Genomic DNA, 26,895 nt, shown 5'->3' with positions numbered 1-26,895 from the left:
TTAAAGAGCTTCCCAACTGTTCTACTTTTATATAATGCTTTGTTTTGAATTTTAAAATTTATGTTTTCAATTGTTTCTCTATATTCCAGACCATATAGTATATATTTATTGTCAAATAGTAAACATGTGGCTTAAAGTATACCAAGGGTTTGCAGTTCTCTTGTTTTACTTTGAAAGCTTATCCCAATTTATATTCATAGCAACTGACAATAAGAAGGAGGTTTTGCCTTCAGTTATTAAACTGAAATTTTTAATAAAAACTAATACACAAAGATTATCCTGAAATACTTTATCACATACTTCTCATAAACATAAAAATTAGGTAAAAGTTTTGTAAGCAGGTGGACTTTAGAAAATATGATCAACAAATCTGATTGAAAACTGGATTAATATATCTGAACAAATGATTTTCAAGACATGCTGCTAGTCCATGAAGACTGGACATTTCTAGAAGGTGAAAAGTTCCTGAGATGAGGCTTACAATTGCTTTTTCGTACTAGTGTGAGAATTTCCAAGGCATGGTATAGCAAGGGTAAACACAAGTGCCAAGCTCTCTGATGGTGTACCATAGAGATAGAGTAAGAGAGGACTCTTGGGTCTGCAGATGACCTGGTTCCTCAGGATAATCACTGAATTGAGAATGAGCATAGAGTTGAGAAAACTACTAAGGCTACAGAAACAACATGTGGGAAACCCATTGAATAGTTCGTAAACTCTCGTTCTCAAGTTCTAACCAGATCACCACATTATTCACAGGATATTAAGCAACCTCTTCACAAGGGATTTGGCTTGTAGTTAAAATTAATAAACCTTAGACAAATTTCCCTTCACTTTCACCTGAGAAAACAAGTAATGTTACAGTTTCCCAATAATCTACTAACATTCTAGAACAAAGCTCAATACATCCCCACTGAAAAAAAATGTCCAAACCTGCCACCAGTGACATGAGTTAAGAGAATGGGGCTGGGGGAGGGGGAAATAAATAAAATCAGCTCTAAAAAGGAAGATAAAAATAATACATTAAACCAACCCCAAACTTACGTAGAAAAATGCAATGAAGTGAACATTCTAACAGGCAAGATAAGAGAATTCTATCAGTTCAAAAATTATGTGATAAACTGAACATATTTTCAAAAATAAATAAGGTACAAAGAAATGTCAAGGTCACATTTGTAGAGTACAACACAACAGTGGTTACAGAGGAAGTCTGACAAAGAGAGTTGTGTGCTGAGGAAGTATTGAAGGGAAAGATGATCTGTAACTTAGAGCAATAAACCATGCACAGACATAAATTTATTTATTTTTGTTTGTTTTATTTTAGCTTTACATTCATTTTATTTGGTAAACTTGTATATGAGCATCATTCTTATCCCATTTAACTTACCGTCTTTTGCTTCTAACTCTTTCTGTGTTCCCCTACTCTCTCTAATTGTAATCCTGTCTTCAATTAATACATATTTCTCTCTCTCTCTCTCTCTCTCTCTCTCTATATATATATATATATATATATATATATATATATATATATATACACACACACACACACACACACACACACACACACACACACACACACTCTCTCATACAAATATAACTGTCAACTACATTTAAAACTACTCTCAGCTATTGGAAATAGCTCTTACTTTGGAAGTGGGAATTTAATAGTTTCCCCATCTACATTGGAATGTCAAATGATGCTGTCCTAATGTTGGGATTGTTTAAGGAAATCTCACTATGAGATTTGATGACTACAACTACCTGCCACGGACAGAGGGCAGTATTACCCAGCAGACTTCGTTGTCCCTGGGCTCTTACAGAACCCTCTTCCAAAATCTTCTCCAAGCTGTAAAGGATTATGCTGTAAATAGCTTAAATGGGCTTGGCTCCCCAGTCATTTTTCTCCGCATTTTGACCAGCTGTGGATTTCTGTGATGGTGGCTATATGCTACAAAACAATGCTTCTTTGATGAGGTGTGGGAGCTAGACTTAGCTGTAAATGTAAGAATAAGTATTTAGAATGTAATTGGAATTTATGCTCTTTTTGGGATATGGCAATAGTATGTGTTACTTTGTATAAAAACAACGTTTAAAAGGTAAACAAAATGAATAGAATGTTTTAGAATAAATTCAAAAGCTCCTCAGACAAGTATAATAGAAATTAATCAAAAATAAAATAAACCAGAAAAAGTACTTGAAGAAGTTATATTCCATAATATCTACTATAATATTTACAACAATTAATTTATATTTCATATAAAATTAATATCCGTAAAGTTGACACTGGAAACAATAGACTTTATTCTTTTTTTTTCTTTTTTTTTTCTTTTTTTTTTTCTCCCGGAGCTGGGGACCAAACCCAGTGTCTTGCGCTTGCTAGGCAAGCACTCTACCACTGAGCTAAATCCCCAACCCCAATAGACTTTATTCTTAATGCCCTTTCATTGCATTACCTTCTCTCTCTCTCTATCCCTCCCCCCGCCCCTCTGTGTGTGTGTCTCTGTGTGTGTGTTTGTGTGTCTGTGTGTGTGTGTGTGTGTGTGTGTGTGTGTGTGTAAGTGGGAGTGGAGTCTAGAGATCACAATGGTATCAATTTTATTGGCTCCTAACTTCAACATTTCTCTCTGTCTTCGCAGAAAGAACTTCTGCAAGGAGTAATATATTTTCTATCATGTGGGAGAGGATGAGAAAGGGGCACTGGATTCTTATATTGTTCTTTAGGAAAGAGTACCAGGCTCAGCATGTGTTCTTCATATGCCATTTGAGATCTGTCATTCACAATCCTGGAGACCAACAAGTACCATTTACATATGTGTAAGTGTAAAATCTCAATATCATTATAGAGCATTCAATTAGTCACAAGCAGGGCAAAGAATCTTCTGTTTAATAAAATTCTAGCTTAAATGACAAGACAGTTTGACAGTAGATCTCATCTATGAAGGCATAATTCATTTTGAAAAAAAATCAACCCATCATATTTGTAAAAGAAATGTTGGAGGCAAATGTCTAGCTCCTGCTCATTGGTCATGCAAGGAATAAAGCAATTGATTGAATAATTTTTCAAATGAAGCATCAAGAACTAACATTTTAAGACTGTCATAGAGCTTCTATTATAAGTCAGTGAAATGTATAAATTGGCTTGGCATATATCATGTCAAGTAGAATCCATTATTAAATTGGAAATAGAATAATTCCAGTTTATAAATTACAGTGATAAATTTTATTTTAAATGCTGATTGAGGGAATAAAATGCTCATAGTATCAGTTTTATAAGGTATTTTAAAAGCATTTAGTATAAGAAACACCATATAAGATAATACACTGTTACTATTACTACAATATCAATAAGCTAATTTAAACAGTTACAGAAAATATGCATTCAAGTAGCTTAAAAAATTTAAAGATGTTCTATAGCAAATTTTGTTTTAGTTGAGGGCAAGTTATAAAATTTTACATTTAAAGGTCTTTTGAGAATTTAATATCAGAAAATTGTTATCTCAAAATCTTCTATAGTTAATATTTGCACAATCACTGGTGATAATTCATTAAAGGCTTTGCTTGTTATTAAGAAAAAGAAAGTATACTATGTATGTCCTTTGGGGGTCTGGGTAGCTTCACTCAGGATGATGTTTTCCAGTTCCATTCATTTGCCTGAAAAATTCATGGTGTCCTTGTTTTTTGATGGCTGAATAATATTCCATTGTGTAACTGAACCATATTTTCTGTGTTTATTGATTCATTGAGGGACATCTAGGTTGCTTCCAGTTTCTGGGTGTTGCAAATAAGGCTGCTATGCGCATAGTGGAGCATGTACCCTGGTAATGTGGTAGAACATCTTTCGGGTATATGCCCAGAATCGGTATAGCTTGGTCTTCTAATTTTCTGTGGAACTACAAGATTGATTTCCAGAGAGGTTGAACCTGTTTACAATACCACCAACAATGGAGGAGTGTTCCCTCTTCACATCTGAGCCAGCATGTCCTGTTGCTTGAGATTTTTATATTAGCCATTCTGTTTGACTTAAGGTATCTCAGGGCCATTTGATTTGCATTTCCCTGATGACTAAAAATGTTGAACATTGCTTTAGATGCTTCCCTGCCATTTGATATTCCTCTATTGAAGATTCTCTAGTTTGCTGTGTTCCCCATTTTTTAAATTGGTTTATTTGGTTTTGAGGAGTCTAACTTTTAAGTGGATATTAGCCTAAAAGTACAGAATACCCATGATACAAACCACAAAGCTTAAGAAATTAAACAAGAAGAGAGGCCCAAGTGAGGATGCATAAATCCCACTTAGAAGGAAGAACAAAATAGTCAAGGGAGACAGAGGGAGGGAGGGACCTGGGTGGAAAAGGGAAGAGGAGAATAGGAAGGCAAGTTCAGGGCAAGTAGAGAGGCCCAGAGGGCTAAGAGAATGAATGGAAATATCTAGCTGTCAGGGATCAGGGATGGGGAATTCTTTAAGAAGTCCTAGAGACCTGGGATGGAATAGGCTCCCAGGACTCACTGTGGGTAACTTTAGCTGAAATGCTTTATGGTAGGTATATGGAACCTGAAGACACTACATCCAGTAGTCAGACCAGACACCAGTGGAGTGATGGAGACACCAACTTATCTACACTATTGCTCCTGTCTAAAACAAATGCAGAGACAAAAATAGAGCAGAGACTAAAAGAATAGCTGATTAGTGATAGGCATACCCCATGGACAGACACTAACCCTGATATTATTACTGATGCCATGTTGTGTTTGTATACTGAAGCCTAGAGAATGGCTGTCCTCTGAGTGGCTCTATCAGTAGCTGACTGAGACAGATACTCACACCTACACATTGTCTGTTGGCCCAGTCTGAGACCCATATGAAAGAGTTAGGGGAATGATTGAAGGAAATGAAGAAGACAACCCTATAGGAAGACCAACAGTTTCAATAATCTGTTTCTCTGGGAGCTCCCAGAGACTGAGCTACCAACCATAGATCATACCTGAGCCCCCAGGTACATATGTAGCAGAGGTCTGCTTTATCTGGCCTCGGTGGGAGAGGATGTGCCTAGACCTATAGAGACTTGATGCGCCAGGGTGGGGGGATACCCAGAGGGTCACGCTCTCAAAGAGAAAAGGGAGAGGGGGTAGGGGAAGAGCTCTTCAAGTGGGGACCAGAAATTGGGCAACATTTGGGATGTAAATAAATGAAACAACTAGTTAAGAAAACATTTTAAAAAGAAAAAAAAAAAGCAAAATCAATTTCAATTCCCAGAAATCTTAGCTTAGACATAGGTTTATAAGTAATTATTACATTGTTTATATTCAAATCTCAAAGCAAATATTCCATATATCAATTACTAAAAAGTAAAATTAACATCGTACCCATTTCTCATCTTAAAAATTAAGAAGGAAAATAGGTATTTATGTCATTTTTTTTACTGTTACATGATTAGTGTACATAATTTTAAAACTGAAATACTTCACAAAGGTACTAGGACTTTAGGTATATCACCTACATATCTAGTTTATAATCTGTACACATCTTAAATCAAAAATTTTTAATTAATATGTAAATTTTATAGAGGATATCATATTTTTAATATCAGTGTGTATAATGTGGGAGCTTGCTGAAAGTAAGCTATGGTTTTTAAAGACCTTAATGTGGAAAAAATGGACTCTGTGAACTGATACCAAAGAATAAAGAATGGAATTTATACAAAGATTTAGCCAGAATAGCAGTCCTTGAGAAAGCAATGGAAATAAGCAATATACTATAATATATTAAATAATGAAGTTCACATTGAGTGTCTTAGTACAATAGAAAAGAGTAACTTTAGAAAACAGAAGTTTTACATATGCTCTTTTCATATGAAAGTTATGCAATTTCTGTCTATGAAAAAATGAATGGGAAGAATAACAGTACAGAAGTGCAGATGTATTAGCAGAAGGACTCATTAGTTGTATTGAAATAGTATTCAGAATATGATTGAAGCTACCTATTCCCTATAATATTTGAAATCCTAGCCAGAGAGATTAGACAACAAAAAGAGGCCAAAGGGTTACAAATTGGAAAACTCAAAATATCACTATTTCCAGATGACAAGATAGAATAGATGTATTTAAGTGACCCCAAAAATTCTACCAGAGAACTCCTACAACTTATAAACTTGAATAAACTAGCTGGATATAAAACTAACTCAAACAAAAAGTAGCTTTTTCTACTCAAATAATAAATCAACTGAGAAAGAAATTAGGGAAATCACACCCTTCTAAATAGTCTCAAATAATATAAAATAACTTTGGATGACTCTAATCCAGCAGCTGAAAGATCTGTGTGACAAGAACTGCAAGTATCTGAAGACAAAGAGATCTCAGAAGATGGAAAGACCTCCCATGCTCATAGATTGGCAGGATTAATATAGTAAAAACAGCCAACTTGCCAAAAGTAATCTACAGATTCAATGTAATCCCCATCAAAATTCCAAGGCAATTCTTCACAGAATATAAAGAACAATTTTCAAATTCATTTTGAATAGCAAATATCCAGGAGAGTCAAAACTATTCTCAACAAGAAACGAAATTCTGGGGGGAAATCACTATCCCTAACCTTCAGCTGCATTATAGAGCAATAGTAATAAAAAATGTATGGTATTGGTACAGACACAGGCAGGTAGATTAGAGGAATAGAACTGAAGACCCAGAAATGAACCCAAAAACCTATGCTCACTTGATCTTTGACAAACGAGCTAAACCATTCAGTGGTTCAAAAACAGCATTTTCAACAAATGGTGCTGGTTTAACTGGAGGTCGGCATGTGGAAGAATGCAAATGGATCCATTCTTATCACCCAATACAAATCTTAAGTCCAAGAGGATCAAGGACCTCCACATCAAACTAGATACACTGAAAGTAATAGAAGAAAAAGTGGGGAAGAATCTCAAACACATGGGCACAGGGGATCTTTTCCTGAACAGAACACCAATGGCTTATGCTCTAAAATCAAGAATTGACAAATGGGACCTCATAAAATTACAAAGCTTCTATAAGGCAAAGAACACTGTCAATAGGACATAATGGCAAAACAAAACAAAACAAAACAAAAAACAGATTAGAAAAAATCTTTACCAATCCTACATCCAATAGAGGGCTATAATCCAATTTACAAAAAGTACTCAAAAAGTTAAGACTCCTGAGAATCAAATAACCTTTTTAAAATTGACTACAGAACTAAACAAAGAATTCTCAACTAGGAATATTGAATGACTTCAAAACACCTAAGGAAATGTTCAACATCCTTGGTCATAAGGGAAATGTGAATCAAAACAACAAACAAACAAACAAACCCTCTGAGATTCCACACCAGTCAGAATGGCTGACTGGTCAAAAACTCACGTTCTGGCAAGGATGTGGAGAAAGAGGAACATTCCCCCAGTGTTGGTGGCAGTGCTAGCTCTCCCAAAAATAATGGAAATCAGTCTGGCGGTTCCTCACAAAACTGGACATAGTACTACCCGAGGATCCAGCTATTCCACTCCTGGACATATACCTGAAAGATGCTCTCACATATAACAAGGACACAAGCTCCACTATGCTCACAGCAGCTTTATTTATAATAGCCAGAAGCTGGAAAGAACCCAGATGTCTTTCAATAGAGGAGCGGATACAGAAAATGTGGTACATTTACACAATGGAATAATACTGAACTCTTAAAAACAACGACTTTATGAAATTTTAGGCAAATGGATGGAACTAGAAAATATCATCCAGAGTGAGGTAACCTAATCACAAAAGAAGATACATGGTATGTACTCACTGATTAGTGGATATTAGCACAAAACTCAGAATACCCAAGATATAGTTCGTAAACCACATGAAGCTCAAGAAGAAGGAAGACAAAACACTCAGTGGAGGAAATATGCAGACAACATGTGGAGCAGGGACTAAGGAAAGGCAATCCAGAGACTGTCCCACCTGGGGGACCAATCCCATATACAGTCACCAAATCCAGACAATATTGTGGATGCCAAGAAGTACATGCTGACAGAAATTTGATAATAGCTGTCTCCTGAGAAACGGCCAGAGGTTGACAAATATAGAGGGGGATGCCTGCAACCAACCATTAAACTGAGAACTGGGTCCCCAATGGAGGAGTTAAAGAAAGAACTGAGGTAACTGAAGGCGTTTGCAACTCCATATTAAGAACAACAATTTCAACCAACCAGACACCTCGGAGCTCCCTGGAACTAAACTCCCATTTCAAGAAACACGGGGTTGGACCTATGGCTCCATTTGCATATGTATCAGAGATGGCCTTTTAGGGCATCAATGGGAGGAGAGTCCCTTGGACCTGTGAAGGCTCAATACCCCAGTGTAGGGGGATGTCAGGGCAGGTAGGTGGGAGGGAATAGAAGGCTGGGTCAGGGAGCACCCTCATAGAAGCAAGGGGAATGTGGTGGGATAGTGGGTTTTTAGATGGGAAACCAGGAAAGGAAATAAGATTTAATAAGATTTAAAATGTAATGCCAACAGCAAACCATGGAACTGAGAACGGGACCCCCGTTGAAGGATTCAGAGAAAGGACTGAAAGAAGTTGATGGGGCTTGAGACCCCTTATGAACAGCAATGCCAACCAACCAGAGCTTCCAGGGACTAAGCCACTACCCAAAGACTATACATGGACTGACCCTGGGCTCCAACCTCATAGGTAGCAATGGATAGTCTAGTAAGGGCACCAGTGGAAGGGGAAGCCCTTGGTCCTGCCAAGAATGAACCCCCAGTGAACGTGATTGTTGTGGGGAGGGAGGTAATGGGGGGAAGATGAGGATGGGAACACCAATATAGAAGGGGAGGGTGAGGAGTAAGGGGGATGTTGGCTTGGAAACAGGGAAAGGGAATAACAATTGAAACATAAATAAAAAATACCCAATTTAGTAAAGATGGAGAAAAAAATAAAAACAAAAGAGAAAAAAAACACATCATATAAAGTGCTGTTAAATGATGGCAGACATCTACAACAATTCTCTCTTATGAAAAGTACTATAAAAAATAAAATAAGATGTCTTTGTTTGGAAAAACAAACAAACAAAAAAACAACAACAATAAAAAACAAACAAACAAAAAGGAAGAAAGAATTGAGCTGAAGAAAGGCTCTTCTAGAGAACCAAAAATTCAGTTTCCAGAACCCATGTCAGTCAGTTTAAGACTGCCTGTATCTCCAGCACCAGGGGATCAGACACCCTTTTCTGACCACTGCAAACACCTGTATTCATGTGCACAAACCTTCACACACATAATATACATGCATACATACATACATACATACATACATACATACATAATTAAAAAATAATTTTTTGAAATAGGAAACTATCCACAAAATTGGAAAAAAATATTTGTAAATCAAATATATGACCAGAATATACAAAGGACCATTAAAACTCAACAAGTAAATGATAAACAACCTATTTTTAAAACAAGCATGAAGGAATATGCAGCAAACATTTCTTTAAAGAATTAACCAAAGCATCACTGCCATCAAAGAAATGAAAATTAAAACATGACATGCTATGTAATATCACGACGATGGAAACAAGATGGATGAAAATAATATTTGGAGAAACTAGACTCCTCATATTTTCCGTGCTGGTAATAATGTATAACAGTTCAGCCACTATGAAAACAGTTCAGCATTCTAAATCCTTAAGAAATTAAATAGAGTCATCACATGACTTGGGAATTCTATTCTCAGGATAATGCACAAGACAAATATAAACTAGGAAAATTAAAGTGTTTAAAATGTTCAGAACAACATTAGTCACAATACTGCTGACCCAGAAACAACCCAAGTTCTTATAGTGAATACATAAAAGGTAGCATTCCCCTATCAGAAATACTATTTGATACCACACACCAACTAATTTTGGTAGGAGCTACAGATGGATGGACTGTGAAAACACATTGCTAAGTTAAAGAAACCATACAGAAGATCCTATATCATGTCATCTCATGAATTTTTCCAATTGGCAAACTTAGAGTCAAGTGTAGACTAATTAGTGTCTGTCTTGGTCTAGGAATGGGGGTATGGACAGGAAGAGGATGGATATGGAGTTTCTTTTGATGATGATAAAAATGCTCTAAAATCAGATTGTAGTAATGATTCAACAACCCTGTGAATGTACTGAAAGCTAATGAACTGTGTACTTTATATGAGAAAAGCACATGACATAGATTTGTAACACATTAAAACTGTTTTTGATGACCATAAAAAATGTAAATTTTAAAAATTCAATAAAAGAAAAAAAGTTAAAAAAAAAGAAAAGGGAGCAGACTATGTTCTTCAGGGAGGTACCCATAGTCTTTGAGAGCAGACAGAATGGAAATTTAAAGGTATATCATTATATAGTAAAGTCTGAAAGCAGTCAATGGAGGGCTCGTGCTTTCTGTTTGGTCCAAGTATCAGACTCACTAATGCCTCATCATGTGCCAAGTTACTCTTCATCTAAAGGAATATGAGATGGAAAACTTGAGATTGTATTTCCATTTCCTGTTGTCCTGATTTTATGTCATCAGTGCTAGTATCACTGTTTTCAAATTGATACAATAGTAATGCCCAAACATAGAGCTCAGGATCTGAGGCTCTGCTCTAGAGGTTCTCATTTGCCTTGTTCTTTCTCATTTCTTCCTGTCCTGGTATAACACTGAGCCTTGCTCCTCACTGTTAGTGAGTTTTTCCTGTGCATTCTTTCTTTGTGTGTTAAAAAAAACTATTTCAATAAAATTTTCATATATAATGTTGAAGTAGTTTGCAAGTTTTTAGGTTTGAATTCATGAATGTTCAAAGTTAGGTTTCTAAGCCTATCAACATGTTTTAATTTTTTCTGTATTCATTTTAAGCATTCATAAATGTAATTTTCTTGTTAAATGATAAATTAATAAGTTATGAAGATATTTTCTAAGTCAGTGTATGACTAAAACAATAGGAAAATAAAGAACTTACATCATCCATATGTCCTGAGATACACATGAATGAATTTCTTAGGTGACTGCCATAATAATTAACATTTCACTATTTGCTTTGGTAATCTTCCAAGTACTTTTTTGGTTTTAATTGTTTCTAATTATTGTGGTCAACTTTACCTTTGTAGATAACTACTCTCTGGAATGTGTGCATCCCTTATACGTCTTAGAATCAATAACTTTTACACATATATAAAGGTATAAGTAAAAAATGTGCAAATACTGGGAGCAAATTTGGCAAAAGGTACTTTTGAGTGCACAGATTGAGAAAATGGTATCATGTGTTTGCATTTGTGGCTTTGTGTCATATGCTTTACTTGCAGAGTTTTTTGGTATTTCCAAAAGCGGACTGGCAATGATATGACTTAATTCCACTTTTAGCATTCTGTCAGTTATTGGTTTTAGAAACCAAAAGGAGAAGAAGAAAAAAGTACATAATACTTCAATGTCTAAAAAATGAAGACATTAGAAATGTAAAGGTGATAATAAATTAATCAAATTAAACTCTATTATAATCCCAATGCTGCAATTTTTGGGAAGGATTTCTTCATGTTGAGTAAGCACAACTGTGTTGCCTATTCATCCCTGTTGGTAGTTATGAGTTATGTCTGTCAGCATGTAAACATGCAGTAACTCTGGAAGGTTTGTGCTATGAAGTTTAACCAGCTTAGTATAAGGTGTCACTAAGGACTACCAATATGTTTTAAAATTCTACCTCAGACAATGCTAAATATTGTCTTCACTTGTAATTCTAGAGAAAAGGATCCCAGCTTGCATATTTATAGCTTCCAGAAACATCCCTAACACCCCTATTTAGACTAGAGAACACAATACTCAATTGAAGGTACTAGATATTTTTTCTCCTTTTCCCTACATAATGGAGGACAGGGAAGAAATATGAAAAATAAGAATCTCAAGTCTTTGAAAAGTGTGACCAATAGTTACCTAAACAAGAGGACTATATTATGCTATATTCTTCTGCAGGCTATAATCCTGTGTATGGCAGGAGTTCAAATTTGATACTTTCCCCTTTCTCAAGGTATTTTTGTGTAATTGTGTTTGATTTATTCAAATAAAACTAATATGGTTAGCACATTTATAAATTCTGAACCTTAATTTTAAATGTATTGCACAGTGTACAACTCCTTTCCATAGCTTATTTATTCTAAAACTGGGAAGAAAATATCATGACAATATATTGATGCCACAAATATTGAGTTTACACACACACACACACATATACATATATATAATATATGTTATATATATGATATATCTATTATATAATAGATATTTAATCCTGTGAATTATTCCTTAGATAGATGAGGTGGTAAGGAGCTGCAAGGAGTTAAGGAATATGAATAAAATTGTTCAAAGTATATTGTATGAAAACAGAATAAGCCAAATATACTAATATATGTAGAAATACATGTATATAATAACAAAGAAAAATCAATTTGGTAAAACAACAAAAATGAGAATATGGGAGGGTTTGTGAGGAGAAAAAAATTGGCTGACTGATTTAAAGATATTGTAATCTTAAAAAAACATAGTAAATAATTAACATAAGTAAGGAATACGAAAAACAACAACAAAAAATAAAACAAACAAAAAGCTATACGTAAAGCCAGCAGGTTGGCTCAGTCGTTAAAGGTACTAGTACTCAAGACTGACATAACCTTAATTTAATAGTGGAAAATTATCCTCTGTATTCCATATGTTCTGCATGGTGGATAAATGGTTATAATCATATCACTACACACACACACACACACACACACACACACACGCACACACACAATTACTGAGTTTCCTTTGAATGTATGGCGGGACGTGATTTTGTGTGTGTGTGTGTGTGTGTGTGTGTGTGTGTGTGTGTGTGTGTGTTCATGTGTTTAGAGCTGGCCAGTTTGGATTATATAATTTATTATAGAACTCACCACTGAAGTAAACAGATTATCTTTTTCTCAAGAGCCGGTAACTGCCTGTAGATATTCTATTTGTAGGCTCATATGAAAATTCTTCCAATTTCACTATGCCAAATTGTGTTGTTACCATGTAGGTCTTCTTTAGATACTGATATTTCTTGCAGAAGGTGTCCCTATCATGTGTAGGAGATATTATCTTCCAGCTACTATTCTGGCTTCAGGCTTTTTCATATTTACTTACTCCTATTTCATAGTTTTCTATAAGACTTAGGAGCAGGAGTTGCATGGTAAATGTATTAATACAGTAAAATTTATAACTCAACTACTTTCTACTCTGAAAAGATGTATGTTCTCTAAATATAGGATTTTATAATATACATATATATAAAATTATGCAATGTGATTTATGTAAGCTATAAATATAGCCATATATTATTCTATATTTGTCAAAACCCATAAAACTTCAAAGCATGAAAAGTGAAAAAATATATGTAAACATCAAATATTATTTAAAATGCCAGAGTATACCTACATGTAAATTGGGCCATGACAATCTTATTGTGATACAAGCATAATAACCTTACTAAATAGAGTTTAGGAAAAGATTGGTGATCTACAAGAATGGAAATCATTGGAGAAAAACAAGATCGATGGGACAAGTAATGCACGTACTAAAATATCATTAGTTAAATTTCCAATCATGTGATTTGAGTTAGGAGAACCAACACAATATTCCTGTGTCCTGGTACAAAAATGAGAGATATAGGTGGAAGATTATCAATGTCAATTTTTTCATTGATAGTGATTGATTACAGAAGGGTTGGTAACAGAAAAGTATAAAAAAAAGTATAAAATGAATCATGTAGTAGTAGATAATATTTAGAGACACAAATAAGTAGCTTTATGATTACAATTAACCAAAATAATAAAGGAATGTCTCATTGCTCTAGTTTTGAGAGATCTTAGACACAACTACATTTCAGAAAAAAGAAACACACTCATCAGCTCGAACTGGACTTTAAATGCTGTCCTTTATTCTGAAAATCCAGGCCAACTTGAGGAAAACAGAAGTGACTCATCCTGAACATGTGGTAGAGATACATAAAATGAATTTGAAGTTTTTGAAAATTTCAGAAAACAAGGAAGTACTACTTTTTCAAAAGGAACATACATCATTAGTAATACATTATTATTACTTCTCTATCGTTATGATAAAACATCATTAACAAAGGAGTTTATTGAATACAAAGTTTGGCATTCTTGTTCCAGTGGGATAAGTGTGTTTGATGGGAGAGTGCAGGCATGATAAGGAACTGGAGGCTGAGGGCACACATCTTGAATTCTTACTAGGAAACACTGAGAGTAAACTCAATGGATGTGGTTTTGAAATCACATAATCCTTCCTCAGTGATACACTTTCTACAGCTAGGCTCTACTCTCAAACCTACCCACAAAATGACAGGAATTAAAATTGAAGTATTCAAACATCTGAGCCTATGGGACACATTCTTATCTGAACCATCATAGCACATATATTCAAAGGACAAATATTAAAAGAAACAAATTTCATAACAAGAGGAAGAAATTTAAATACTAAAAACATCCTACTTCAGTTATAATCAATATGTAGGTGTCCATGCTGATAACAAATAGTCAAACAAATAGATTAATGGAAAAGACCATATATATATATGCATATATGTATGAATGATACATAACTTTATAAACATATGTGTTTATAATTATAAATTGTATAAACACAAAATAATGTATAAAATAATATATAAACAACCTTCAGATCAAATCTGGAAAAGCATGAATCATTGCCAAATTATAAAAGAAAAGTAAGAATTATCCTAACATCATGTCCAACATGTGTAAGTATCTCTCAAGCTCTTAAATATGGATTACACAAAGGTGACAGACACTCTTCAAACAGAACATTTTGAAATGAAGAGTATAGAAAGAATAACCTTGTGAAGAAAAAAAACTCTAAAGCCTTCTCCATCAACTACTAAGATCAACACAATATATGATATGTCAGCAGTAATTATGTGAGCTTTAGAGAGGACGTGAAATTGACAAATTGTCATCATGACTTTATTGTTTATGCAATACATAATTGTAACACCAGGTACTACCTACTCTCTGCTAATTAGGAACCTAGGAATTAGTCATTTCATAAAGCTTTTGGTAAAAAAACTTAATACTGCAGAAGAGATGCAAAGCAAAAGATAGCAGAGAACTTAACCAAATTTAGAGAAGATTTTGGCATTACAATGATATGATCTTTGTGGTAGTGTGAAATAGAAAAACTATATTGCTAAGAAATTATGTAAAAACTAAGGAAACTTGAATAAAGAATGGACTTAAGTTAATAATTAACATGTTAATTTCATTAAATGTGTGATATTAGTATAGGGAGTTAATAATATCAGGGCCAAGGGGTACATGCATAATAGTTACTATATGCTCTATTGTGAATAAAATGTGGAAAATCTTTTAAAATACCACTGTGGTACAAATACTAATCAAATAATGTTCAATTCCTATTTGGTAGATGACTTATATTATTTTATCATGAGAAACCTGATGTTCAGGTATAAGTTTAATGAAATACTCACATTATATTCATACACAGATGATTCTATAGAAAGTATAAATATCTTTATGATAACATATTATTTTGAATTGCAAACTGTAGTCTATAAACTATGATCTCAACGTTAATCTGGTACATTTTAATGTCCATGAAACTATATTATGCATTAACAAATTTGAGTTTGACCTTGACATAGGCATAAAATTATAGGAGTTTTTAAATAACTGTCAGTTTTGCTCTTCCTCAGCCAGGCTGCTACCTTTATAGTTATTATTATAATCAATAAGTAGCAAGAGTAGAGAAAAACTTGTTCACCAATTTGAAATACTCAATTAGAACCTTGTATAAATTGCTTATTTAGCCAAAGAATTTAAATGTTAGGAGTTTTTAATGATATTCATAAGTACAAAGTGCACACCAGCACATTTACAAAGCCTTTACCTAAACACCCAGAAATGTCATGTCCCTTTTAGAGGCTAATTTATGAGTACTTCACCTCTGACAGTCATTGGCATTAACTTTCAAATGTACTTTCCTAACTGCTAAAAATATGGAAAACAATTAATTCCTCAAGTGATTCTGCATGTCGAGTATTCATCTATATATCCATAATAAAACATTAGACTGACAATCACATCTAAACTACCATAAACAATTCTGTATGTGCTAAAATATATCCAGAGGTTCTGGACAAAGAAAATAATATGGTAAGTATACATATATTTTTTAAACTTGTATTTAAATGCATGTTTATTCAATATATTTTGACCATGTCTTCCCTTTACTCGAGTTCTTCTAGATCCTCCACACCACCCTACAACCCAACTTCTCTCTCTCTCTCTCTCTTCCCCACTCTCTTTCACATACAAAAACAAGAAAGAAAATTAAACCACTAATGAAAATTAGAAGAAAACAATAAGAAAAATGTCAAATCAAAACAAAACAAAACCCGACACAGTAAAAATCAAAAGCAAACAATCAAACAATCAAGCAAACAAGCAAAAAATACTAAAACTACCCACCAACAAAAACCTTTGGAGCTCATTTTGTATTTGACTATTTCTGGGTTTGAGGCTTGGCAAATAACAGTAGAGGATGACATACTCAGTTGCACTCTATTGGAAAATCTAATTTCATTTCTTTCTCAAGAGATACAAATTTCTAATAACTTTGTGTTTATGGATGTAATTTTCTGTCCATTTCCTACTCTCAGAAATGGGATTTTTCTTAGTTTGAACCTGTACAGATTTTGTTCTCACATTCGCAGTGTCTGTGTTTTCATCTGTTTATCAGTGCTGTTGTATCTTAAGGAGACTATTTCCATATATATATATATATATATATATATATATATATATATATATATATATATATATATATGCCACCTTTGGCTCACACAAACTTCCTGCCCACTCATAAATAGATCCCTGTGGTTCAGTGGTGGGCTTTAGGATGACAACCCATTTATGGCTAAAAAAAAGTCTCTGTCGCTATGTACATTGTCAAGTTGTGACACTGTGTTAATTTATATCCATTTCAGGAAGATTATCTTCTGATACAGACTCCTTGAGGCACTACTTGTTGCCTGTACACCTCCATCCATCAAAAGGATTAATAACAACCTGTAAATGTGCAGAGAAGAATCTTAACATCTCCCTCCATGTTCTCTCAGCTGTGCTCCCCTCTCTCCCCACGTCTCCTCCTCCTCTCATTCCTCCAACCCATCCTTCTTTCTGGTCCAATAACAGGCCTCATTCTATCCTGTTCCTGCCTTCCCCTGTATAAGGACATCATCCTACAAGTACTCAGTTGGTAAAGTAATATGCCATTTGGAATTATTTTCGTGCTATATTCCTTCAGGAAAATATTAGTATTATAGGTTCCCCAAAGCACATGACCAACTTAATCTCAGAATATTGACCACTATAGCACTTTTAGGTAGGTTCTATATCAAAAAGTGAGCCTTAATCTACAGCAAAAGGAACTGATTACTCCCAAAACATTGTGCCATTACTTATGACGTAGAACATGGGAAATCAAGGTGGTGTACCACTAGAAGCTTTACCTCTATTGAAATGCTTTCATATGTTTGTGGAAGAACTCTGAATACTACCAGGGAGAATAGAAGTCATTAATATCACCAAGCCACAAACTCTGTGACATAGATTTGCTTTCAAGATATACAGATACATTGTTTTTATTTAAACTGTTTTCTTTATTTTTTAAATTATAATTATTTATGCTGAGTCTCTCTCTTGACGGGTATGTAGATATGAGCATATGAACAAACAATAAAACACATATGTAGAAATCAGATGACTATATGTATATGTCTGTTCTGTCCTACCATGTATGTTCCAGGAATCAAACTTATGTCATCAGGCTTAATAGCAATATTCTCTGTCCCATGACACCTATTTCCAGTCTCAGAATTAATTTTATATAAATAATGCTGCTTATTAATTACCTGTATCAAATTATGTTTAAAGTTTAAAAGTCAATATCTGTTTTCTCAATATTCATTCCAGACACTCAGTAATTATAAGTTGTCTCATGATTTGATGTACAGAATGGCATACATTATGCATCTCTATGAAATTTGTTCAACGTTCCTCAAAAGCATGTTATTTTCTAACTAAACACATTTCCTTTAAAATAAATTTTTATTATTGATCTCTCTCTCTCTCCCTCTCTCTCTCTCTCTCTCTCTCTCTCTCTCTCTCTCTCTGTGTGTGTGTGTGTGTGTGTGTGTGTGTGTGTGTGTATAGTAATAATAACTAAAGGAAATGTTTTAAGTTTAAGAGGAAGTAAGAAGTGTCATAAAAAGAGTTGGGGGTGAAGTGGGAAGGGTAGAATATATGTAATATAGTAACTTGTATGAAATTCTCAAAAACTTTTTAAAATGTATAAAATTTACTTTATTGTAAACTGAATAAAAGTCCACACTTGGAAAACTATTAGTCCAAGAGAAAAAAAATACATGTCAACATGATTAATATCTCTGATGTTTTGAAATAGATATAAGAACTCTGCCTAGCAGGCCTTAAATATTCTTCACCAGGGACCACACAAGTTTTTCCACCCTAACTTTCTCTGTAAGTACATATTTAAATGAAGGGATATACCTTCATAACAATCATAAAAATTTATAACAAACCTCCTGACTTCTGATACCATCTACCCTTCAATAACAGATACAGATTTAACAAAATAATTTCATTTGCACAGAATAAATACAAATTTATTCTCACAATAAATACAAATATGAAAGAAGAAGGCATAACCCTCCTTCCAAATCAAATAGTGATAAAAAAGAAAAGGAAAGGAAAAAAATATGGTTGACAATGAGAATTACCAAGTTGAATCCCAGGGCACAGATTTTAAAAGAACAAGTATAATATTCATAAAAAAATCTTGAGATCTGTGTTTAATGTAAAAAATACTTCATGTGTATTCTATTGTATAGTACACTGAATACTTTGTAATTTGGAATGAACCACAATTAATATAGTATGTCCTTCTCCAAAACTATCTTCGGTTTTTCACAAAGTATTTCAGTTTATAAACAGCTGAGTACACTGAAGAAAATTACTTTCTAATATAACCACAGATCTTCACCTGAGTAAGGAGAGAAGTGAGACAGGATCTGGCTATGGAGTCCTGACTAGGCTGACCCTTACTGTGTAACTAGGCTGGCCTTGAACTTGTAACGATCCTCCTTCCTCTGCCTGCTGAGTGTCATAAGCATGGGATAAATTCGAATAAATTCATTTTAGATGATTAGAGGAGGTTTTCTCTACTGAGATTTGTCCATTTGTGCTGATTGTTTTTATGAAAAGCAACAGTATCAATTTTTATTTTTTCTTCTGTGCTCGTTTTTTTTTTATCTTTTCTTTTTAACTGCTAGCAGTTTTAATATGGTTTGTAGTAGAAGTAGCACACATTTCACGGAGTATTCTCTATTCCTCCTACATAGAAAAATCACATTTTTATCTTCTGCTTTTCAATTTAAATCTTTGAACGTTTTCCCACTGCTCAGACACTAATGAATCTTTTTATGATAGCACAAGGACATTTTATTCCTAGAGAGCTGGTTCAAATTGGCTCATTTACTCTTTCCTTTGTCAAGCACAGTCTAGTTTTAGGTCACTATAGAGACCAACATTATCCAAAGGAACGATCAGAACCTCTGTGCTTCGGGTAGCAGGGCTTCCTACTGTGGAAAGTGACAGAGATTGTTAAGTATGTAACAGATGAAATGTCTTAAAATAATTTGCAAATTATATCAAAGCATGGCAATCTTCATTTCAAACAATTTACTGAATTTAGCATCAGGCAATTTTATTCATCTAGGATCACACTATTATGATATTAATGATATTTGAGTAAAAAGGTAATTTTTCGAGAAAAAGAGTCACCACCAATCTAAAGTTATATCATATTAAATTCTGTAAAGAAAAAAACAGGTTGCCTTATTAAAAAAAACACATAAATGCTTTCTGGGGCATAGAAGTATACTAAGGTTTAATGTGTCATATTTTACTATTTATAACTCTTGAAAAGATTAATTCTCAATGCAGAAGAAAAAAACTGTTATTCCTTGCAAAAAAGAATGATTAATTACAAATCACATCATTTTCCCACACAACTTGCTGTGGCTAACTTTCTGATAACAGCTAGCCCAAGTATATTGTAACTTAGCTCTCCAAGTTAGAGAGCTTGCTTATGTATTTAGTAATAGCTTCAGATTAATCAACATTTAATGGAAATCGCAGTTTCTACAATAGAAGCATGCCATTTGTATGCTTTATCAGGACTTTATTTGTGAATATTTCAGTCAAGTTTTTGTTGATAATATAGTTAATCTCACTGAACACTTAGTAAAAAGAAAATGTGGAATTAGAAAAAAATCTTTAGACTTTCAGGAGGACACAAATAAACACTTGAATGAACTTAAATAGAATAAATGACTGAATGATGTCCAAACAGAGTAAAAGAAATTAAAAGAAAGCTAATGCTGATAGAAATTATGAAGACAATAGAAGGCTTTAAAATGGAATTAAAGGAAATATTGAAACAGAATCAATTTGAAATGGAAACAGAACTGATAGCCAAGCAACTCAAATAAAACTCAAGAGAATGGAAATAGAGAACATAGAATATTAATACTTGAAGCAATATTATCTAGTACAAATAAGTAATGTATATAAAGAAAACTAAAAGATAAATACTTTTGAAAAATGTGTTCCAAACAAGACCCAATCTTTAAGTTAGAAGAATGAATAAGGGAAAAGAATCCCAGGTAAATGTCATAAACCTCCTCTTCAAAAATATTATAACAAAAACCTTTCCCGAACCAAAAAATGACAAATCCATTAAGGTACATGAAGCATAATGGTCACTAAATAAAACTGCCAAATAATATTCTATAGAATGTCATAGTTAAAATATTAGGCATACAGAATGATAAAAGAACATTAAAAGCTGCAAGATTAAATTTATAAGTCAAATGTAAAAATATTTCATCATACTAATAGCTCTCACCACAAATTTTGATATCCAGAAGACCTTAGAGCAATGCATTCCAACTGGGAATAGATTATGACTACCAACTTAGACTAATCCATCAAGAAAAATTATTTGCCACCATTGAAAGCAAAGGGAAAAAACTTCCTTGATATAAATATCCTACATAAATTCATATCCAATAGAGCAAATCTAAAATATGTAGTAGAAACAATTATCAGGATGAAGGAAAATGATCAAAGTCAAGAGAAAGATAACACAGGAACTCAGGAATCTTCAATTACTGAAGATAAAGTGCCACTAAGAATACAAAAAAGAAAAAAAAAACAAAATCAGCAATCAATGGCTTGATAAGCATATACGTTTCTATATAACTTTAAATATACTTGCATCAATCCTCCAATCAAAGGACACAGGGTAGAATAATAGATCAAGAAAGAAAATCTATCTTTCTGTTGTCTACAAGGAATATATTTAGGCTTTAAGGATAGGCACCATGTTAGATGATAGAATGGATAAAAGGTATTCCAACCAAACAAAACCAAAAAAAAAAAAAAATATCAGATACTGCTCTCCTAATATCTGGCTAAAACAACTTAAGATTAGTTAAGATCTATCACAAACAAATACTAGGAAGTACAAAATTCACAGAGATTTAGAAATCTTTATTGGGTGGTCAAAGAAGAAGACAAATAAATAAAAGTATTTTGAAGCTAAGTTGAAATGAAAATTCCTGCAAACTAAATACAGACATATATTACGATGATTTTCAACCATGACCACAGTGGATTCATCAGAGAGATGGAGATGTAGGGAGGATTCATTAATAAATAAAATAAACCATACAAACAGACATAAAGATTAAAAAAAATCTCAATAGGTACAAAATAACATTGACAAATGCCAAAACGTCTTCATGATAAGAGACTTAGAGAAAATAGTATTAGAGAAAATTATCTCTCAACATGACAGAAACCCCTTTCTGTACGTATATACACTTATATAGTTTGAATGGAAATTTCCTATCTTGCCTGACAGTATTCTCCACCACAGCCAAAGACTAGCAAACATTCACATAGGGGCCACAAGAAGACTTGTTTTGACTTAATGGTAGGATTGCCCGAAATTAATTCTCCAGACATTATAAACTATGTGATAGCTAATTGTACACCTATAACCCCACTCTGGCACCTAAGCCTCAGGTATCATAGCAGAAAGGAGGTATAAAAAGATTGCACTAGCCAGAGAAGCAGGACATTTTCTCTAAGATTTGAAGTCTTAGAAATGTGAGAAAAGTTATACCTACGAAGTTTCATCAGCATGGTTGCTTAAACAAAGGCTTGAATCAGAACAGCAGTTGTAACACTGATGTGAAAGGAGAAGATCTCGAAGTGTCTCAAAGATAATTATTAAACAACCATGAAATGCTGAGAGAGTAGAAGAGACAGTATTCAACTCAATGAAGAAGTACCTGTTTTAATAAAATTCATTTAAGTTATAACGAATAGATAAGGAACATAAACTAGAACTTTTAATGATATCATAGTTACTAAATTGTGAATGTAGGTAAATAGATAAATTACACACACACACACACACACACATATATAAATACATATATACATTGAAATATATTAATTGTAGTTAGATATATTTTTGTTTATTTACTTTATTACTTTGTCATGTTGAGGACAGAGTCTGTACATTTCATACAAGAACACTCCGACAGAGCCATCAATAGACTTATGAGTCAGAATGTAAGTTTATAAGTGTCATTCATGACTAAAAGATAGGAATAATAAGATGTTGAAATATATTGACTGTCAAAATACTGCCTCCAGGATTTACTAAATTAATTTTTCTGGAATAAAAGCTGAAATAATTTTGTATTAGTAAGAGAGTTTGTTTTAATAATTATTTTAGTCAAAATTCATTATACATCGGAAGATGCTAGTTTGATAATTTCTTCCTTTATATTAACTTTTTTCAAGCTTGAAAGCTGGAATTTTCATATATTATATATATCAATGAAATAATAATATTGTCTATGGTCATACCACCCTGAACATGCCCGATCTTATCTGAAATACTAATATCAAGAATTATTTATTGAAAATTTAGTATATCATAAATATTTTTATTTATTTTTATTCAATCTGTGGTGCGTATTTGAAATGTTACCTTACATCTAAAGAATAATAAACTGACACCCGTTTTCTATGAAGATATGATGAAGCCAAATTGAGATTTGATTTTACCTGATAAAACTCAGTTTTTCAAACATTTCTAGTAAAGACTTTGAAAGAAACATTGACATAAGATGCCTATGTATTCCTCCCTGCCTTTCGGACCTGAAGTCTGTGATTTGTAATCACGATTCTTATGTTCAAACTGTTTGAATTTAGAAGCAGTGATCACAGAGTCCCCTCTCATAAAAACATGTTGAGTCTCAATGTCTAGCATTTTAATGCTTATATAGAATTTTATCTTTACATTTACTCATTTGTGATAAAAAACATAAATGTTGTTGGGGCACATTCAATAAAAGATGCTTCTCTGCCTTTGGGGACTTCTAAAGAACAAAAGGAGTTCTTCGGAAGCCATGTGAAAATCTATCCTCGGCTCTCAAATTTATTATGAATGACTCAGTTGTATGGAATGATTAAGTGAAAGCCCTATATTTATATAAATAGTCTTGTTATAGCTAAATTCTGAAAATATGTGAAGACTGTATTATTCGGTGTAATTCTCATGGCATTTTCCTTTCTACCAACTCTTTTAACACCTTCTTTCATGCCTAAAACTAAATGATTTGAGTTGATCATTTACCCTCAGATTTCCACTGTCGATTATTGGTTCAGTTGTGTATATGAGTTTATTTACATAATGCATTATATTTAATATGCTTTCATTATTTAAAGTAATATGCTTTGTTTCAAATTTTAAGCTATGTTTATCTTTCTACTTGTGATTTACCAGATTCAAGAAAATGCAAATTTTAAATCTAAACTTATACATTACTTAATGATGGGCTATGTATGAAAATTTCCTGTGGTTTAATATAGGTGACAAAAAAAATGAAACCTATCCTAAATTATCAAAAAGTTGAACATATTTAAACTTTATTCTAAATTGTTTGTTGTCTTAAAACACTAGAAATATTTATTTTTTATTTTTTGTTATAAAATTATTGGTACTTCAGTACTTTAATTAAAATATAATTACATAATTTTCTTTTCCTTCCTACAGCCCTTCCAACTATTGCATACTACCTACATATGCAAATTGATATAAATCTTCTTCCCTGACTATTATTGTTAAAGAAATATATACACACAGACATACATTTATCTACTGATCTTTAAATATATATATAGTTATATATATATATATATAGTTATATATATATAGTTATATAACCCCTTTCCATGTGGTGACACTGGATTCTATTTTCCTTCATAAGAAGAATAAACAAATATATATCTAATTAATAGAATAGTATGGCAGAACCAATCTTCTTCAAATTATTTATATGAATAATGCATGAGAAAGCCATAAGAATTTTATATATATATTCCAAGCACCAAGAATCTCCCATAATTAATGATTATTATTGTTAATGAATATATATACAGACACACATATCTCCTAGTAGAAATATATATATATATATATGTGTGTGTGTGTGTGTGTGTTTGTGTGTGTGTGTGTGTGTGTGTGTGTGTGTTCACTTTTGTTTTCTATCTTTACATAGTCTCAGGGCTTACCACTTTTCATTGAACAATCATTACCTTGCTAATTAAGGTTGAAATCTACCATTTTCTTTCTGTGCTCACTGCAAAATGTCAGACACCCTTTACCAGCAGGGCCTTTCCTTTTCTGACATTGTCTGTGGATATCAAAACTCTTGTAGACCTCTAACTGCAGAATATCACATAGACTTGGTTAAGATTACAGGTTCACTTTCCTTTCTCCAGATAAGAACTTGTTCACCTAGCACCTGAGGTTTCTGGAATGCCTCCCTATGCTAATGAAGCATCTGTTATGCCTTAAGCCTTCAGCCAATGACATTGCCCACTGCCAACTCTGCAGCTTGTCCCAAAGTCATAGTTATCATATGTACTCGCGAGGCTTCGAAGTCCCCAGCTAGACTGGTATCAGCTGATGATCCCCCAGTGGCCTCAGGGAGGATCACAAACAATCTATGAAGTTCCTCGTCCATGGGAAGGTAATAATTCTTCCTTTATCAGCAATTATCAGTTGCCTGTAGTTTCTGGTCCACAGATGTGACCCTGTGAGATTTCTCTCTTGTGTTAGCATATCTATTGATATTGTTATTATTCTTATTTGTACTTAAATCTTTCTATTCCTTTTCATGTGCTATTTCCTGAACCATAGATTCAGAAACTATGATATTGACCTGTCCATTGTGTTTGAATCCCCAAGATCCAAGTCGTTTGCCTTGTGTCCAGCTGTGATATTTTGCTATGGTCTCCATTTGCAAAAAAAAAAAAAAAGGTGCTTCTTTACTTATAGCTACAATGATCTGTGAGTACGTGGTGGTTTGGATAAAATTTGTCCCTGTAGGCTCAAAAATATTTGATTATTTGGTCTCTAGTTTATGGAACTATTTGGGGAGGATTAGGAATTTGAAATGTTGTTTGCAACTCTGACCAAGATTCTTGGATGCCAGAGTAAGAAAATTCAGAGACTACAGCACAGACTCCAGGAATCAGGCAAAATTGCCAAAGTAGATTCCTTTATTGCAGGAATTGGGCAAACATTAAATCCCTCTACCAGTATCTCATTGGCTCTCAAGTAGCCAGATGTGGCACTCTTTCTTTCTTATTGGCTTGCTCCGTTTCTTTCTTTCTTTCTTTCTTTCTTTCTTTCTTTCTTTCTTTCTTTCTTTCTTTCTTTCTTTCTTTCTTTCTTTCTTTCCTTCTTTCTTTCTTTTCTTTCTTTCTTTTTTTCTTTCTTTTTATTAACTTGAGTATTTCTTATATACATTTCGAGTGTTATTCCCTTTCCCGGTTTCCGGGCAAACATCCCCCTCCCCCCTCCCCTTCCTTATGGGTGTTGCCCTCCCAACCCTCCCCCCATTGCCGCCCTCCCCCCACCAGTCTAGTTCACTGGGGGTTCAGTCTTAGCAGGACCCAGGGCTTCCCCTTCCACTGGTGCTCTTACTAGGAAATTCATTGCTACCTGTGAGGTCAGAGTCCAGGGTCAGTCCATGTATAGTAATTAGGTAGTGGCTTAGTCCCTGGAAGCTCTGGTTGCTTGGCATTTTTGTACATATGGGGTGTCGAGTCCCTTCAAGCTCTTCCAGTTCTTTCTCTGATTCCTTCAACGGGGGTCCTGTTCTCAGTTCAGTGGTTTGCTGCTGGCATTCGCCTCTGTATTTGCTGTATTCTGGCTGTGTCTCTCAGGAGCGATCTACATCCGGCTACTGTCACCCTGCACTTCTTTGCTTCATCCAACATGTCTAATTGGGTGGCTGTATATGTATGGGCCACATGTGGGGTAGGCTCTGAATCGGTGTTCCTTCAGCCTCTGTTTTAATCTTTGCCTCTCTCTTCCCTGCCAAGGGTATTCTTTTTCCCCTTTTAAAGAAGGAGTGCAGCATTCACATTTTGATTATCCGTCTTGAATTTCATTTGTTCTAGGCATCTAGGGTAATTCAAGCATTTGGGCTTATAGCCACTTATCAATGAGCGCATACCATGTATGTCTTTCTGTGATTGGGTTAGCTCACTCAGGATGATATTTTCCAGTTCCAACCATTTGCCTACGAATTTCATAAAGTCATTGTTTTTGGTAGCTGAGTAATATTCCATTGTGTAGA

The sequence above is a fragment of the Rattus norvegicus genome, chromosome 9 (assembly GCF_036323735.1).
Source record: "Rattus norvegicus strain BN/NHsdMcwi chromosome 9, GRCr8, whole genome shotgun sequence".
Lineage (NCBI taxonomy): Eukaryota > Metazoa > Chordata > Mammalia > Rodentia > Muridae > Rattus > Rattus norvegicus.
The sequence above is the reverse complement of the archived record's forward strand: the minus strand, read 5'-3'. Positions refer to the sequence as shown.